Source organism: Callorhinus ursinus, unplaced genomic scaffold, assembly GCF_003265705.2.
Source record: "Callorhinus ursinus isolate GAN/ISIS: 27379988/994484 unplaced genomic scaffold, GSC_fseal_2.0 scaffold19, whole genome shotgun sequence".
Classification (NCBI taxonomy): domain Eukaryota; kingdom Metazoa; phylum Chordata; class Mammalia; order Carnivora; family Otariidae; genus Callorhinus; species Callorhinus ursinus.
In genome coordinates this window covers 34,113,549-34,129,860 of record NW_027397081.1, presented here as the reverse complement: position 1 = coordinate 34,129,860, position 16,312 = coordinate 34,113,549, and the positions used below count along the sequence as shown (strand labels likewise).

General features: G+C 33.6%; 1 long non-coding RNA gene across 2 annotated transcripts in view; it reads right to left on the bottom strand.

The window, feature by feature from the left end:
* The window catches only part of LOC141374598 (uncharacterized), a 90,049-nt gene that overhangs the window by 40,485 nt on the left and 33,252 nt on the right, over nucleotides 1-16,312 (bottom strand). The window contains exon 3 of one of the 2 annotated variants that reach the window (XR_012381614.1): nucleotides 7,961-8,289. The exons of the other annotated variant lie outside the window; for it this stretch is intronic. This is a non-coding gene — a long non-coding RNA (uncharacterized lncRNA). Of the gene's footprint in view, nucleotides 1-7,960; nucleotides 8,290-16,312 lie in introns of those variants that run through there. 2 annotated transcript variants of the gene reach the window in all.

Genomic DNA, 16,312 nt, shown 5'->3' with positions numbered 1-16,312 from the left:
CTTTCTTTCTTTCTTTCTTTCTTTCTTTCTTTCTTTCTTTCTTTCTTCTTTCTTTCTTTCTTTCTTTCTTTCTTTCTTTTCCCCACCCTTCCTTCCTTCCTTCCTGTCTGTCTTCCTTTCCTCACTGACTCAGTGAGTCATCAGGAAGCTCCTTTATCCAAACAGACAGCACTGAAAAATGCCACAAGGAGAAATTGGTGTTATCTTTCCTCATCCAAGCTGAGTTGTCACATACAAAGGAGAATTAAGACGAAAGCATATTTAGAATTATAGTTAGAAAAGCAGATCTCTCATTCAAAGCACAATGACAAAAGAAACTATTTCAGAGGAGAGATTAGTTGAGCTTTTAAGGGCCTGATAATGTATGTACTAATTAATTCCTCTTTGACAATATATTGTTTCATGTGGGCATTGCCTTAATTTGTCAAAGCTATATATAATCTGATTCCATACTTTGAAGACTTCCTCAGATATAGCTTCACATTTTTCCCACAAAGACAACTTTCCTGCTTATTATTTGCATAGAGTAGAAAACAAAATCAATGTTTATCTGGTGTAGCTGAAGGGAAATATTATGTCCATTAACTTTTTTTGTTTTTGTTGTTTTATTTTATGTGCCTTCTTTAATGCCCATCACCCAGTTATCCCATCCCTCACCCACCTCCCCTCCAGAAACCCTCAAGTTTGTTTCCTATGATTAAGAGTCTTTTATAGTTTGTCTTCCTCTCTGATTTCATCTTATTTTATTTTTCAGGGTAGCTCAATTTTTAACTTTTTTGAGGAAACTCCATACTGTTTTCCAGAGTGTCTATACTAGCTTACATTCCCACCAACAGCATAAGAGCGTTCCCCTTTCTGGGGCACCTGGGTGGCTCAGTTGGTTAAGCAACTGCCTTCAACTCAGGTCGTGATCCTGGAGGCCCTGGATTGAGTCCCACATCAGGCTCCCTGCTCAGCAGAGAGCCTACTTCTCCCTCTGGCCCTCCCCTCCCACTCATGCTCTCTCTCTTTCATTCTCTCTCTCAAATAAATAAATAAAATCTTAAAAAAAAGAGGGTTCCCCTTTCTCCACATCCTCACAACATTTGTTGTTTCCTGACTTATTAATTTTAGCCATTCTGACAGATGTGAGGTGGTATCTCATTATGGTTTTGATTTGTATTTCCCTGAACATTTTTTCATGTGTCTGTTGATGATATGTCCATTAAATTTTAAAAGGATACACATTTGATTAAATATGTTAAATTAATAAAATAACATGAAATAAAATTTTAGATCTTAAGAATCTATGCTCATACTATCCAGAAGGATTATTGCCATCTAATAAAGTACATTTAAAATTCATATTGAAAATCTTATATTAGGAATGCAACTTATGTATATTGAAAATATTAGACATGTGTTATGAATGAATCTTTGGCATTAAAATAGTGTTTCAGATACTTTAGAAATGTAACTTCAAAAGTGGATTTATGAAAGCAAAGGGTATTCATCAAATAATGCCCTAGTTATTTCCTGTTCTATGAAGTAATTCATGAGGATAGAAAGCAGATTAACTTCTTATCTATCTTATCCTGAGCTAAATTGTATGGTAATGTTTATCTTTAGGATCAATAAGTATTCTCTGGATATCCTGGAAAAACAAATATTTGTTTATTTTAATTGCAGATTTAGAATGTTCACTCCACCACAAAATCTGAAATATGTAGGTTTAAAAGATCATGTCCTTAGAATTAAAGAAATACTTTTAAGTTTGAAAGATATGATTCATTATCACACTTAAGTATTCATTTTTGCCTCATCTGATACATTTTTTAGTTGAAGGCCAGCTGTCTGACCCTCTACTCTTTCCCCCACTACCACAGTAATGTGATTGCAGCTTCCCTTCGTAGCATTCTAAAACTTGGTGTTGTCATGAGATATTAAGGATTCATGGATTTCTAAGAATTATATTTGCCTTTCAGAAGATCTTTTTTATTCTTTTTATTTTTTTATTTGAATAAAGTTGACACACAACATTACATTAATTTCAGGTGTACAACATAGTGATTCAACTTCTCTACATATTATGTTACGCTCTCCATAAATGTGGTTACCATTTGTCACCACACAATGCTATTATGATGCCATTGACTATATTCCCTGTGCTGTGCTTACCTCAACATAATTAAGATAATTATAAAAAACCCACAGCTAACATCATATTCAATAGTGGAAAACTGAGAGCTTTCTCCCTAAGACCAGGAACAAGATTAGGATTTCCATTCTCACCACTTTTATTCAACATGGTACTAGAAGTCCTAGCCAGAGCAATCAGACAAGAAAAAGAAATGAGATATTCATATTGATAATGAAGAAGTTAAACTGTCACCATTTGCAGATGGCATGAAACTATACATAGAAAAATCTAAAGACTGCACCACAAAACTATTAGAACTGATAAAAAATTCAGTAAATTTTGTAATTCAAGATACAAAATTAATACCCAGAATTGGTAACATTTTATACACAAATAACAAAGTTGCAAAAAATTAAGAAAAAACTTCTATTCCTCCAGAAGTTAAAAGTAGAGCAACCCTATGATCCAGCAATTGCACTACTGGGTATTTACCCCAAAGATACAGATGTAGTGAAACGAAGGGGCACCTGGACCCCAATGTTCATAGCAGCAATGTCCACAATAGCCAAACTGTGGAAGGAGCCAAGATGCCCTATGACAGATGAATGGATAAAGATGTGGCGTATATATACAATGGAATATTACCCAGCCATCAGAAAGGATGAATAGCTACCATTTACATTGATGTGGTTGGAACTGGAGGGTATTATGTTAAGTGAAATAAGTCAATCAGAGAAAGACGATTATCATATGGTTTAACTCATATGTGGAATATAAGAAACAGTGCAGAGGATCATAAGGGAAAGGAGGGAAAACTGAATGAGAAGAAATTAGAGAGAGAGACAAACCATGAGGGACTCTTAACTATAAGAAACGAACTGAGGGTTGCTGAAGGGGAAGTGGGTGGGAGGATGGGGTAACTGGATGATGGGCATTAAGGAGGGCATGTGATGTGATGAGCACTGGGTGTTATATGCAACTGATGAATTACTGAACACTACATCTGAAACTAATGATGTACTATATGTTGGCTAATTTAATTTAAATTTAAAAAAATCCATTGACAGTATCACCAAACATAATAGAATACCTAGGAATAAATTTAACCAAGGAGGTGAAAGACCTGTAGTCTGAAAACTATAAAATGTTGATGACAGAAATTGAAGACAACACAAACAAATGGAAAGATACTCCACGCTCACAGATTGCAAGAACAAATACTGCTAAAATGTCCATACTACCAAGAGCAATTTTTACAGAACTAGAACAAATAATCCTAATCTGTATGGAACCATAAAAGACTGAATAGCCAAAGCAATCTTGAGGAAAACCAAACCAAACCAAACCAAACCAAACCTGGAGATACCACAATTCCAGATTTCAAGATACACTACAAGAAATATAATAATCAAAACAGGATGTTTCTGGCACAAAAATAGATTAATAGAACAGAATAGAGACCCCAGAAACAAACCCACACTTATATGGTCAATGAATCTTCAACAAAGCAGGAAAGAATATCCAGTGGGAAAAGACAGTCTTTCAACAAATGGTGTTGGGAAAACGGGACGGCAATATGCAAAAGAAAGAAAGTGGACCATTTCCTTATATCATGTACAAAAATAAATTCAAAATGAATTAAAGACCTAAATATGAAACCTGAATCCATAGAAGTTCTAGAAGAGAGCACAGGCAATAATTTTCTTGACATCGGCTATAGCAACATTTTTCTGGATATATCTCCCAAGGAAGGAAGGGAAACAAAAGCAAAAATAACCTATTAGGGATACATCAAAATAAATAGCTTCTGCACAGCAAAGAAAACAATCAATGAAACAAAAGAGCAACCTACTGAATGGGAGAAGATATTTGAAAATTATATATTTATATATTTAATAAAGGGTTAATATCCAAAATATATAAAGAATTTTTACACTTCAACAGCAAAAACACCCCAAACATACAATTAAAAAATGGACAGAAGACCTTACTAGACATTTTTCCAAAGACATACAGATGACCAAAAGACACATAAAAAAAATACTCAGTATCACTAATCAGAATCCCTTCTTCCTTCATTTAATGTCTGTTTTGTCTCTAAACAAAGAGAATGTCACAGATATCATTGAACCTACAAAAAAAATATTTATCAGTAGTTTAAAACATTGCAAAAGTAAGATGACATTCTGGAATATTATCCAACTTTCTGTGTCAGAATTATTCAGATCAATATCAAGTTTTATCTAATGGCCATATATTTAAAAACTTAAGAAAACAAATACTTCCACATACTATGTCTATTTAAACTAGCAAACAAGAAAAATAAAATACACAGGGATAATTGAGTAAAAGAAAAAAATGAAACAAATAAAAAACCTCAAATTTCTCATAGATCATAGTTAAATCCACAAAATATAATGAGGAAATTTTGATTAAGAGTGATATTTAGAAGAAAAATAAAAAGTTATGTTAAAGATAGTTTTAAATTATTTAAAATCTATGAATAGAAGACGTTCTTTAGAAACATTTCAGTTGGAAATACACAAAAGTTATTTGTAACGCTTCCTTGATCAGGGAGAATTTTGGAATATCACTCAACAGGTAAAAGTAAAATGTGTGAACTACATCTATAAAGAAGTTACCAGAGTGTTTGAATGAGTTTTGATAGAATGAAGGAAGTATGTAGTCACAATGTTGCCTAACTCTACCTTTTTAAAATGCATGCAAATTGGGTGCCTGGGTGGCTCAGTTGGTTAAGCGACTGCCTTCGTCATGATCCTGGAGTCCCGGGATAGAGTCCTGCATCGGGCTCCCTGCTGAGCAGGGAGTCTGCTTCTCCCTCTGACCCTCCCCCCTCTCATGCTCTCTCTATCTCATTCTCTCTCTTAAATAAATAAAATATTTTTAAAAAATGCATGCAAATTTATAATTAAAGGAATAGTCTGTTTCTGACTATGAGTGTTTTTGTTTTGTTTTGTAACTATATATAAATTCAAGAAGGGTAGAAAGTCAGATACTAGAATTCATATGTGAGTTCTCAAAATAATAGCTCCGTGACTAAAGAGTCAGAAGTTTAGAGAGTTGATTGTAGAGTCCTCTGTTACAAATACAGAAATGACATCAGAGAAAAACACATGAGACTATATTTGCTAATGTGTCTTGCCTTAAATGTGTAAGTACATACATACATCATAGTAGTAACAGAGCTATAACAAAACCACTACTAACACCTGTGTGTTCTGATTCCTTACTAACTTTCTGTTCAAATCTTACCACATAGCTATCATCAAAAATCATTTAAAAGAACATCTGGTTTGCAGAAGATTTAGGCACATATATTTGTTCAACATGTGTAAAGAACAGAATATTTGAAAAAATATTTTGTAAATATTTTCATGTCCTATCAACAATTTTTGTATCATCCCAACCATTGAATTAACAAAGAATGTTGTTTTCTTTGAGTTTCAAAGCTGATTTTCTTGAAATCATAACAAAGCCAGTATTTCAAAATCCAAGCTTTATTGGGAAAAAAGGGTTTTGCAAATTTCCAAATTCCCATTTTCATGTGGAGAACCAGATCTCATAGTCTTAAACTTAAAACTTTACCATTATCAGCAGAGTTATATGATTTATCAGAACTGTCAACCAGCAGGAAGGGCTCTTCTCTTTCCAACAAGGCAGCTGAAAATCAGGATGTGAGGCAGAGAGGGGGTAGAGGAAAGTACAACAAGAAATAGATTTGAACATTCTGACTTGCTATTTGATATTAAAACATTCAAAGGGTAGATCAAGGCCCAATAAACACTCCTAAAACAGAGATCTTTACTCCTCATTTCAATGACCTCGCTGAAAAAAAATTGAAAGAACTTAAGAAGCATATGATGCTGCTCAGGAAGAATATGCAGAAATTGTTGCATATTGGGAATAAACTCATTCTTTAAAAAAATTAGAAAGTAGAGGGAAAGAGTGATGCATTCATCCTGTGTTTCCTATATAAGCTATATTGAGTAATAAAATAGTAGATCAGGGGAAGTTTTCTTTATAGAAATATTTCACCATTCGTTCTGTGCTCTGTTATGGTTCTGCCCTCTGCACCGCCTTTTTCATGAAGGGTAACAATCACATGTTGACATCTGAGTAGTTTTCTACTTGCTTCCCGCTGATAAAGTTTTAGCATTGGAATAAACCCTTCACTTTGTATTCCTTGTCCATTTCAATCCAAAATGACAGTACTTCCAATATAACTCTAAAAATATTTTGGGTGTCCTCTAGATTATTTTAAGTGTTAGTTCCCTTGACAAAGGGTAAAACCATATATCTCTTCAAGATTAAGCCCTTCTGTTCCTTGGGCTACTTCTGAGACTGTTCTGATAGAACACCCTTAAGCTACTTAGGAGCACTATTATTTGATTAGGAGGATCTATGAGGTGTATACTTAATTTCCTTACAAGGGCTTTTGTTTTATGTAAAGGTGCTCTAAGATATTACCTTTAATTTTTTGAGGGCTTAATAAAAAATTTTGTAGTCATACTCTCAGCTTCATCTTTAAACCCTATTTGTCTTGCTAAACCTAGATTTAATCTTTGCTCCATAATAATCTCTTAATTTTAGTATCATTTGCCTGCTGAAGAGGCTGAGAAACTTCAAAATCGTGATGTTTTGACCCCTTTCTGTTTAACAGTTTTCCTTTGTTCATTCTTAACAGTTTGTCACTGTCCTCTTGCATTTCACTCTAAAGAGCAAGGAAAAAAAAAAAGACTACAATAGGTGGCACTTCTTTGGTTGTAAATCTTCTTACCCAGATCACCCAGTTTATTAGTTATGTTTTCTACTTTCCATATAGCATATATATTTTCTACTTTCCAATTCTGTAGGCAACAGAATTGCTAAACTTTCTGCCACTACACAACAAAGATATCCTTTTCTCCAGTTTCCAATAAAATATTCTTCACCTTCTGGAGAGTTCTTATCTACAGCATGCTCAAAGTCCAAACCTCTACAGGTGGTAAGTTCAAGGTACTCTAAGTTTTCACTAAACTCTCCTCAAAGCCCACGGTCCATTCCAAGACCATTCCCTCATTTTAGGTTGTAGTTGTGACAGCACTCTACTTCCAGATACTAACATTGATACTAGTCAACTAGTGCTGCATTAAAATCTATCCCATACTTTTTCAGATTAAAAAAACAAACGTTTATTTACTCAAGTTCTAAGGGTTGGGATTCTGGGAGTGGATGCTTAGTTGGATGGTTCTGTTCCAGGGTCCTTTATGAAGTTTCAATCAAGCTGTCAGTCCAGACAACAGTCTTTGCATTTAAGGATTGATGGATCTGCTTCCAAGTTCCTTAACGTGGTTTATGCCAGAGGTTTCATTCTCTCAATTTGCAGACTTCTCAGTAGAGCTACTAATGCTATTGAGTCTCCATACTGAGAGATTAGATATTAGAGTAAGGGAGAGAACCTCCAAGATGGGAAGCCACAGTTTTTTGTTTTGTTTTGTTTTTTTATAACCTAATCTTGGAGTGACACGTCTTTGCTTCTATTGTATTCTATTCATTAGGAGTGAGTCATGAAGTGCAGTCTATACTCAAGGGAAGGGAATGTGGAACACAGTTTGCTACTGTCTTTCTTTGGAATTTAAATATGGTTAAAGAAATTGTATATGGATTCCAGGTCCACAAGAGGTTGATAGCAGTAATTTTGTAACATTCGTTAGCTAAGTTGGAACTAAATGTTCCAGCATGTGTTAGTAATGTTCAGATAAGGTTGAGCACAAATAAAATAGCAAGATTTATAAGGTGTAAGTAAAGTGGCAAAGATTTTCATTGTCACAGATTGGCTATCTCAACTTGGTGCATGGCAGAATTCAGGCCTGAAATTCCTCTATTTACCACTGGATTTCCTTTATTTTATTCTCCACTTCCTGGGCCAGATATATGTAAAATTCAGCACGAAAGCGCACTAGCTTCCTCTGTTGTTCATCTAATGTCATCAAGATTGTAGGCAGTGAGACCCTGGCATATGTCCAGTTAATCCTCACTCTCCCCTGCTTCACACCAAGCTTTTCTTCTTCTTCTTTTCTTTTTTTTTTTTCTTTTGGGCCTCGATCAGAAGGACTTGGGCCCCCCACAAGCAGTGCCAGGGAGTGGGTCTTACCACTTAACTGTTGGTCCTGTTGACTTAAGGCAATTACAGACTCATCAGCTGATACACAGTAGTATATTTTCACAGCTTTCTTTACCAGCTCCCAAGATCATCTAAGGTCTAATTCTTACAATATTTCCCTTATCCACTATTAGGTGTTCTACTTTCCAAATAAAACCTAAAATGATGGAGCAGTTTACTATTGCAGTCTAATTACTCAAAAATATATCAAGATAGTTTCTGGACATATAAATGCTATGCAGTGGTTATGAGTGAAGAAAATGTTATTAACCCTCCAGACATAGGGGTTTACATGTGGGTCCTTTTTCCTACACTAATAAAAAGTAGCTATGAGTCATTTGTACTCTATTGTTTTTCTGTTTTCAGAGCAACAATTTGAAAAAAAATTACTGACATATTATAGTATATGATTTGGTCACTTCACACTTAAAAGAAAATCTCAAGGTATGCATTCTTAATTATCTCCAAAATTAAATCTAAATGATAAACCAAAAATCTCATCTCACATCAGTACCATCCACATGTGTATGTTCAAACTCATCCAAACTGCCTACATTTTTTCAGAGCCATCATGTTTGTTAATCACATTGCCCTTATATATGTTATTTCCTCTGCCTGAAAATACCTTTGACTGGCCTTTTCATGGATACTATCTTCCAATATTTTAAGAAAACTATCATGAAGCTTTACTATCTGGGTTACATTCCCTTCCTTTTTTCCATACTCTAAAATACATTCTCACATAGTATTTATTGCTTGTATTTTATCTCTTTGTCTTCCTTATTACATTGTTTGCTAAACTGAATGGATAAATGGAGTAAGTTATGTGACATTAACTATAAGGGTGAAATATTAATTAACAATATGACCCTGGAGCTTAAGTACCATAACTTACATAATTAAAGACTATTGTGTTCATTTACTGCCTTTCTAAAAAAGGTACCATTCTAACAACAGCAACTGAGAATTGTATGGATGATTGTCTCTGATGCTCAGAACATTGCAGTCATTCAGTAAATACAAAAAGCAGAAAACATTTTCAACATCAACCACAATGAGAATGGACAGATAGAAAATAAAGTTCTGTGGCAGTGCAAATGAAATAAAGAAAGTAAAATATTCTTTCAGACGTGAAATGTAACAATTTTCTTTATTATCTGAATGTTTTGGGAAAGCTGTTGATATTTTGGTTTTGGTAAAATAGAAAGGTAGAGAAAGACATTAAAGGCAAGGAGAAACCAAGAAATGTGTTTTGCTGCAAATAATAATGATTATGTGCAATTCTCCTTCTAATGCCAGATATTTTGTGATTTAGAGTTAGTTGCTGAGAATGGGTCTATGAGTAAACACATAATATGGATTCTTCCCTCATAGAGCTACACTTTTGAGAAGGTAGATCTTTGGTGCAATAAAAGGTTCTATTTTCTCAGACATATGCTATCACCATAGATACTGGAACTGAAACAAATGCAGCTTAATGAGGCAGTTGCTCAGAGGATTTGGAGAAGCTATAGCCTAATTTCCCATACCCATTATTTGCCACGGAAGTTATGAATACAATTACTAAAAAAGTAATCATCTAGTAATTACATTTAGTATTAAGGATGGAATGAATAAGAGTTTTGCTTATTCTACATGCCCGTACCGGCAATTTTATACTCATTCTAAGACTACATTTACAAGTATATGGAAATGGTAATATTTGAGGTAGTATCCTCAAAGGCCCCCAAATCCCCAGGTATTTTATTATATGTTCACTGATGACTGATATTCTTTAGTTATGCACAAAATTAATATTTCATAATTTTATGTATGGAAATAAATGCTAATATCCTTATTATAGCTGATGAATTGGCAGTATAGCAAGCAATTCTGGGTTTTAGTTTTTTATTAAAAAACAAAAAGCAGATAAAGGTTAATAAAGTTACTATGAAAAGAGTAAACAGGGGCGCCTGAGTGGTTCAGTCGCTGGGCGTCTGCCTTTGGCTCAGGTCATGATTCCAGGGTCCTGGGATCGAGCCCCACATCGGGCTCCCTATTTGGTGGGAGGCCTGCTTCTCCCTCTCCCACTCCCCCTGCTTGTGTTCCTACTCTCTCTCTCTTTCTCTCAAATAAATAAACAAAATCTTTAAAAAAAAAGAGTAAACATCATAAAGTGTGTGGGGTGCTAAGCAACTTCATGTAAAATATTTTAGCTACTGTATTTACATTTGCATCTAAATATTCACCATCAAATTATTCCAGAAAATAAGTTTGAATGGAAATGGGGGGGGGAATGAGGAACTTTCAAATGGTAGGAAAAGGGGCTTGCATGACAGGCATAGAGTTGCATTAAAGGTTGAATAAGTGGATTCTAGCACCAGACACAAAGTATGAGAACATCAGAATTAGCTTGGGACTGCCAGGACCCCGATGATTTTAGCTTGTTTCACAGTATTATATTCCAAATGAAGTTAGAAGCTCAATTTTATCATCTTGTAAAATGGGATAATATACATTTCATTAACTGATAGGGTGTGTGTCAAAGCCCTCATCATAAATCACATTTCATTCCATTGCTTTCATAATGAAGCTAAAATTATTATCAAAGAATCAGGTCGTAACTAAAGAAAAAAATGAACAGATACATTGTATTATTATTATTATTATTATTCTTTTTAAGATGAAGAAACTTGCTCAAAAAGTTGATATGCTGGCAGTATATTGTAAGTTTCAGGCAGAAATAGTGATCAGCAAATTCTCTATATCATTATCTTCTAACAGTGACTGATAATATAGATTGGAGTTTGTAATTATTGAATAATTTGGTGAAAAATAAATAAGTGATTTACACATGGTCAGAGGAAAACTTGGTTGCTAAGCAAGTATTCAAAACCATGACTTTGTGGCATCAATGCACCTCTGTGTTGTTAATTCTTCCTCCCCCACATTTCCCTCACCTCCTCCTCCTCTCTCTCAACCTCTCTTTCTCTCTGTCTCTGCCTCTCTGTCTCTTCTTTCAAAGAGAACATATTGAATGGTGCACTATTGACATCTAAGTGGTAGTACAGAATTTGGGTATCTGTGAAAATGCAGAGGTGGCATGAAAACAATATGTATTTCACCAACTTTAAGCCCATCCTAGAACAGAAAACAGTAGTATAACACAAAAGAATTTCTTCTTTTTTTTTTTTAAAGGTCAGCTTCAACACTTTTAAGGTATAAGTAGAAAATAAGATAAAATAAATGTTTTTCAGTAAAAATTTAATAAAATAGGATAACGATTAATTCATAAAATTCTATTTAACAAAAATGTCCCACTTCAATATTCCATATTTGTTTATAACCAGATGCTCTTTATTTATCTAAGGAGTTGTTTTTCCAACCTTCTATGTTGCTTCCTAGATTTTCAAAAATCAATTTTTTAAAAATCTAACATTTTCAAGGAAGAACTCAAACTATTTTTAGGAGTTAGCAAATTTGTCTTTAGGGCCTAGGGAAACTAACTGCAACTGCGCTCCCAACTTTCATGGATTTATGCCTCTATTTCAAACAGAAGCTCAAGAATATGGTTATTTTTCTACCCAGAATATGAAACTCTGAAAAGAATGGTTGATTAGGCTGATACAATTCTAAACTAAATCTGGAAATAAATATGCACACATTTTACTGTATCCTCTTTAACAGGAAATGACAATTCTGTTTTGGCTCAAGGGTTTGAAATGCATTTTATAGCACAGGCTTTTGGAGAGAGAACATTTTGATACTCAGGACATAATCAATCAATCCATTGTCAGGCAAATGCATGTTTTTAATAGTGCTAACTGATACGGCATTTACATTTTACTTCAGATTTTTAGACTTCATGTATTCATTACATAAATATAGAAAATGTAATACAATATTTCAACTAACATTCTGCTCTTAGTGGAACCTTGAAGCCAATCTTTCAGAAATATTTTCCAAATTTTATTTTGTTACATGCTTCAATTTAGTAACTATCATATTCAGTAGTTAAGCTAACTTTGCCTAAGCTGGGAAATTAAATTTTCTTCTACTTGCTTAATTTTCTTTACCATTTTTCTCTTTTCTAATTATATAATTCTAATATTCCAAGAATGTTTTCCCTTGAATTTTCTTAAATTAGAATTATATAGAATGATCACAATATCAAACCACAAAATCTCTTTCTATTTTTCCCCTCAAATTTCCCTTTATCTTTGAACTAGAATAGTTCTCTTGGACCATTTCAGGAATAAGTAGCTCACTAAAATATTCACTTGCCTTTGATAATCCAAAATTGACTATAATGGCTATAAAGGAATAATTTTCATCAGTTTTGTCTGATAACATCAAGTTCAGATGGTTCAATATGATATTTTTAATTTATTCTGTTATGTCAGTTCATGTCAAAAAACACTTTGTTCATATGCAGTGTTTTTAACATGTTCTGTTCTTTAAGTTTCTTTTCAAAATTTTAACAAAATAACTTATATACATGATTTTAAAAGCTTCTCATAGTACAGAGAAGCTGTAATAAAAGAATCTTAAACCAATTCCTAATGACAAATACTATTTTTGCTTTTACTTCTTAAATTATCAATTCTAATTTACCATGTAACATACTTGGATCAGTTTTTTTTTTTATCAAAACATTATCTTTTCACTCTGTCATCCAAAATATATAGCTCTAACTTCCTTACTGTATGTAACCCCATTTACCCTTTTTATGTCCTCAATTCAGTTGCACAATTATTCTCACTCTCTCTTTCCATTGGTCAAATCTGCATTTTGAATGTACCAAACCTTTCATTCCTTCTTCCAAACTCATAGATATTATATCTTGACTTCCCATTTTGTCAGATGCAGATATCAGTACTTAATCTTTTCTCTTATCTTCTCTCCTCCACTGTTTTTATTCCCATGTTCGACTCTCAGGGTTGTAAATATGTTTTGTATTTCCATTATATTTTAATTCATAGTTAAGTTATCTAAGATTGGTCTGTGGTTTTTGTTTATCTATTTCTTTGGGTTTTTGTTTTATTGTTGTTGCTCTTTGTAAGTAAAAAGCCCGTAAAAATCATCTAATTATCATAACTCTGTAATTATTTTCAGTAAGAAGTAATATGTTGTGTAGTGAAGAATTAACCTTACTCAAAGAGAGGTCTGGTCTTTGCCCTTGACCACAGGGGAGGTCATCTCTAGGACCAATGGAAGGTCATGCTTGATAGGAGTGTCATGGTTTGCCTGGAAGGTTTGTCCACTGCAAAGTCTAACAATGTGATAGATGATGGAGTCTTTGGGACACGTCATATAAATCCTTACCTCTCAAGAACCTGAAGACTAAAGCCATTAGCCTGAACCTCCCCCCCCAGCTAGCAGCTGTAGCCACACAAGCAGTATATAATCAAATCCTAATAAACTGTAGACACCAAAGGCTCTAGAGAGCTTCCCTGTCTTGTCAATACACAGTACTGTGCATACTGTCACCATCATGGCCTGGAGCAGGTTATGCTGCTCATGACCCCACAGGGAGAAGACAATCAGAAGCTCCATGTTTGGAATGCCTGAACCGTGTCCTTTATCTCCTCTCCCTTGGTAGAAGTTAATTGTATCTTTTCACTGTTCTAGAAAACAGTAATAGTAAGTATGGATTTTCCTGAGTTCTAGGAGTCATTTTAATGAAATAGTTAACCTGAGGATGGCTGTGGAAAACCCCAAATTTCTAAGCAGCTGGTCTGAAGTAAGAGTGTGCCAGGGCTCACAAACCTGTGACTGTTGTCTGAAACAAGGGCAATCTTATAAGGACAGTTCCCTCAGAGTTTGCAGTTTGACTAATAACATTGCATGTAACATAATAACATTTCTTTCTCTAGGACTCCAGATGTTGCTATTATGCCAATGAAAGGTGATGGTTTCAATTTTGAATGGCTTTTTTCCCCCTACACTCCACAAAATATTCCAAATCATAAGACATTATGGTTTATTTTTCCTCTATTGGGATCATCCTTTTTATATTTGCTTTTTATGAAGTCTCTAGTTCTTGACTAGGTCTTACATACTGTCTAGATTTTGTCTGGAACTAGTTTTATTTAGATCTTCCTTTAATTTGTCCAAGGTTGGACCTGTATTCAATAACTTTCCCTTCCTTATTTTAAGCACTCATTTTGTTAAAATACACCCTCAAAGGGGATCCCAAAAATATTTTGTCAGGATAAACTTTGAGTCTTTGCAAATATGAAAATAGTTATATGCTGCCCTATCTTTTTTGATAATTTAACTGAGTATGAATTATAGATAGGAAACTATTATCCCATAAGATTTTAAAGACTTTGCTCTGTTCTCTTACTAGATGTGTCCTATCTTTTCTTTTCTTTTTTTTTTTTTTTCTCTTTAACATTTGTTCGTTTATTTGGGAGATTTCTTGACCTTATCTTCAGACCACTCTAGGATACTTTCTTGCTGACTGTTTGATCTCCAGCATGTAAAACAGTGTCTGATAAAAGTAGGCTCTCAGTAAATAGTTATTGATCCTTGAAGGACTGGATCCTTTGCTCTTTTAATATATCTTCATTATTATAATAACTTTATTAGGCAAATAAGATTTTTTAAATTAGAAAAAGGTAGGCTTCTTATAAAAATAATTAGTAAAATACTTGTACTTTCTTTCATTTTTCTTATTTCTTTAATTCATTATGATATCTATTTGTAGTTATTCTCCTAGAACTACATCCTTCTGTTTGGCCACACTGCTCTGAGAGGATTATTTTCAGAGTTTTAGGCAATTTAATTCCTCATTTTTAGCTATTGTGATTACTCTAATTAGTCTTACAGTCAGAAGTTATGTTATGTAGAACATGGAAGTTTCTATAGTAAAGTGTTCTTGGATTTTTCTTATTTTGATATCTTTAAGTAAAATATGTGTTTGATATCTTTAAATAAAAACAAAACTGAAAAATCTAAATTCTACATGTATCATCTCAATAAATAGATAAAATTAATGCATTTATTCATTTATTTACAAAATAGTTAATAGTGCACGAGTCAGAATAATATATAGATGTTGGGGGTACAAAAATGAATAAGATATAATGATTAGTTATATTGTTAACTATATATTAAATTATATAAGTATGCATGGATATATATTTATAACATAAGTACATAGATAGGTTATATCAGCATATAAATGTTACCTGTAAGTATAAATATTGTGAAAATATTTAATTTTAACATAGTCATTATAAATTTAGCATAGTCATTTAAGATAGTCAAAAGAGGAAACTTCAATGACTTTTGGAGCCGACACTAAAACAAAAAGTGTGATGGTTAAAATGTCAGAAGCATAAAATCTGAAATACTGTATCACATTATTTGAATAGCCAATTTAAGATGCTATATCCATTAGAATCCATCATCCAAGGTGGTGGAGGTTTTCAGAAAGATAACCATTTGAATTTCATTACTTCAGATAAGACTTGGTATTACAAACTCAGTCTTATGTCTTTTCTTTTTTTTTTAAAGATTTTATTTATTTATTGGACAGAGAGAGAGGGAACAGAAGCAGCGGGAGAAGGAGAGGGAGAAGCAGGCTTCCCGCTGAGCAGGGAGCCCAAAGTGGGGCTCGATCCCAGGACCCTGAGATCAGGACCTGAGCCGAAGGCAGGCGCTTAACGACTGAGCCACCCAGGCGCCCCTATCTTATGTCTTTTCTTATGGTTAAAATTTATAACCAACTAAAATTTGAACAAAAGAAAAACCCTCTTGTCTACAAATATATTGTCATTTAAATAGATGCTACACACATAGTAGACTCTCTATAAATAGGCAAGGAATTATTAAATTCAAAAGTTAGATACAAAAAAGAAATTGAGTTGCATAGAAAAAAATGCCTGGTGAATTATAATTAATCACCATACTAAATATTCACATTAGGTATTTGTGTTTCACATTCAAATTTTCAACAGCAAATTGAAATCTCTTATCACTGAAAAGAAATCTCTCACTTTGTGTGTGGGGGGGTATGCATAATACCCAAATAGGTTTTTAAA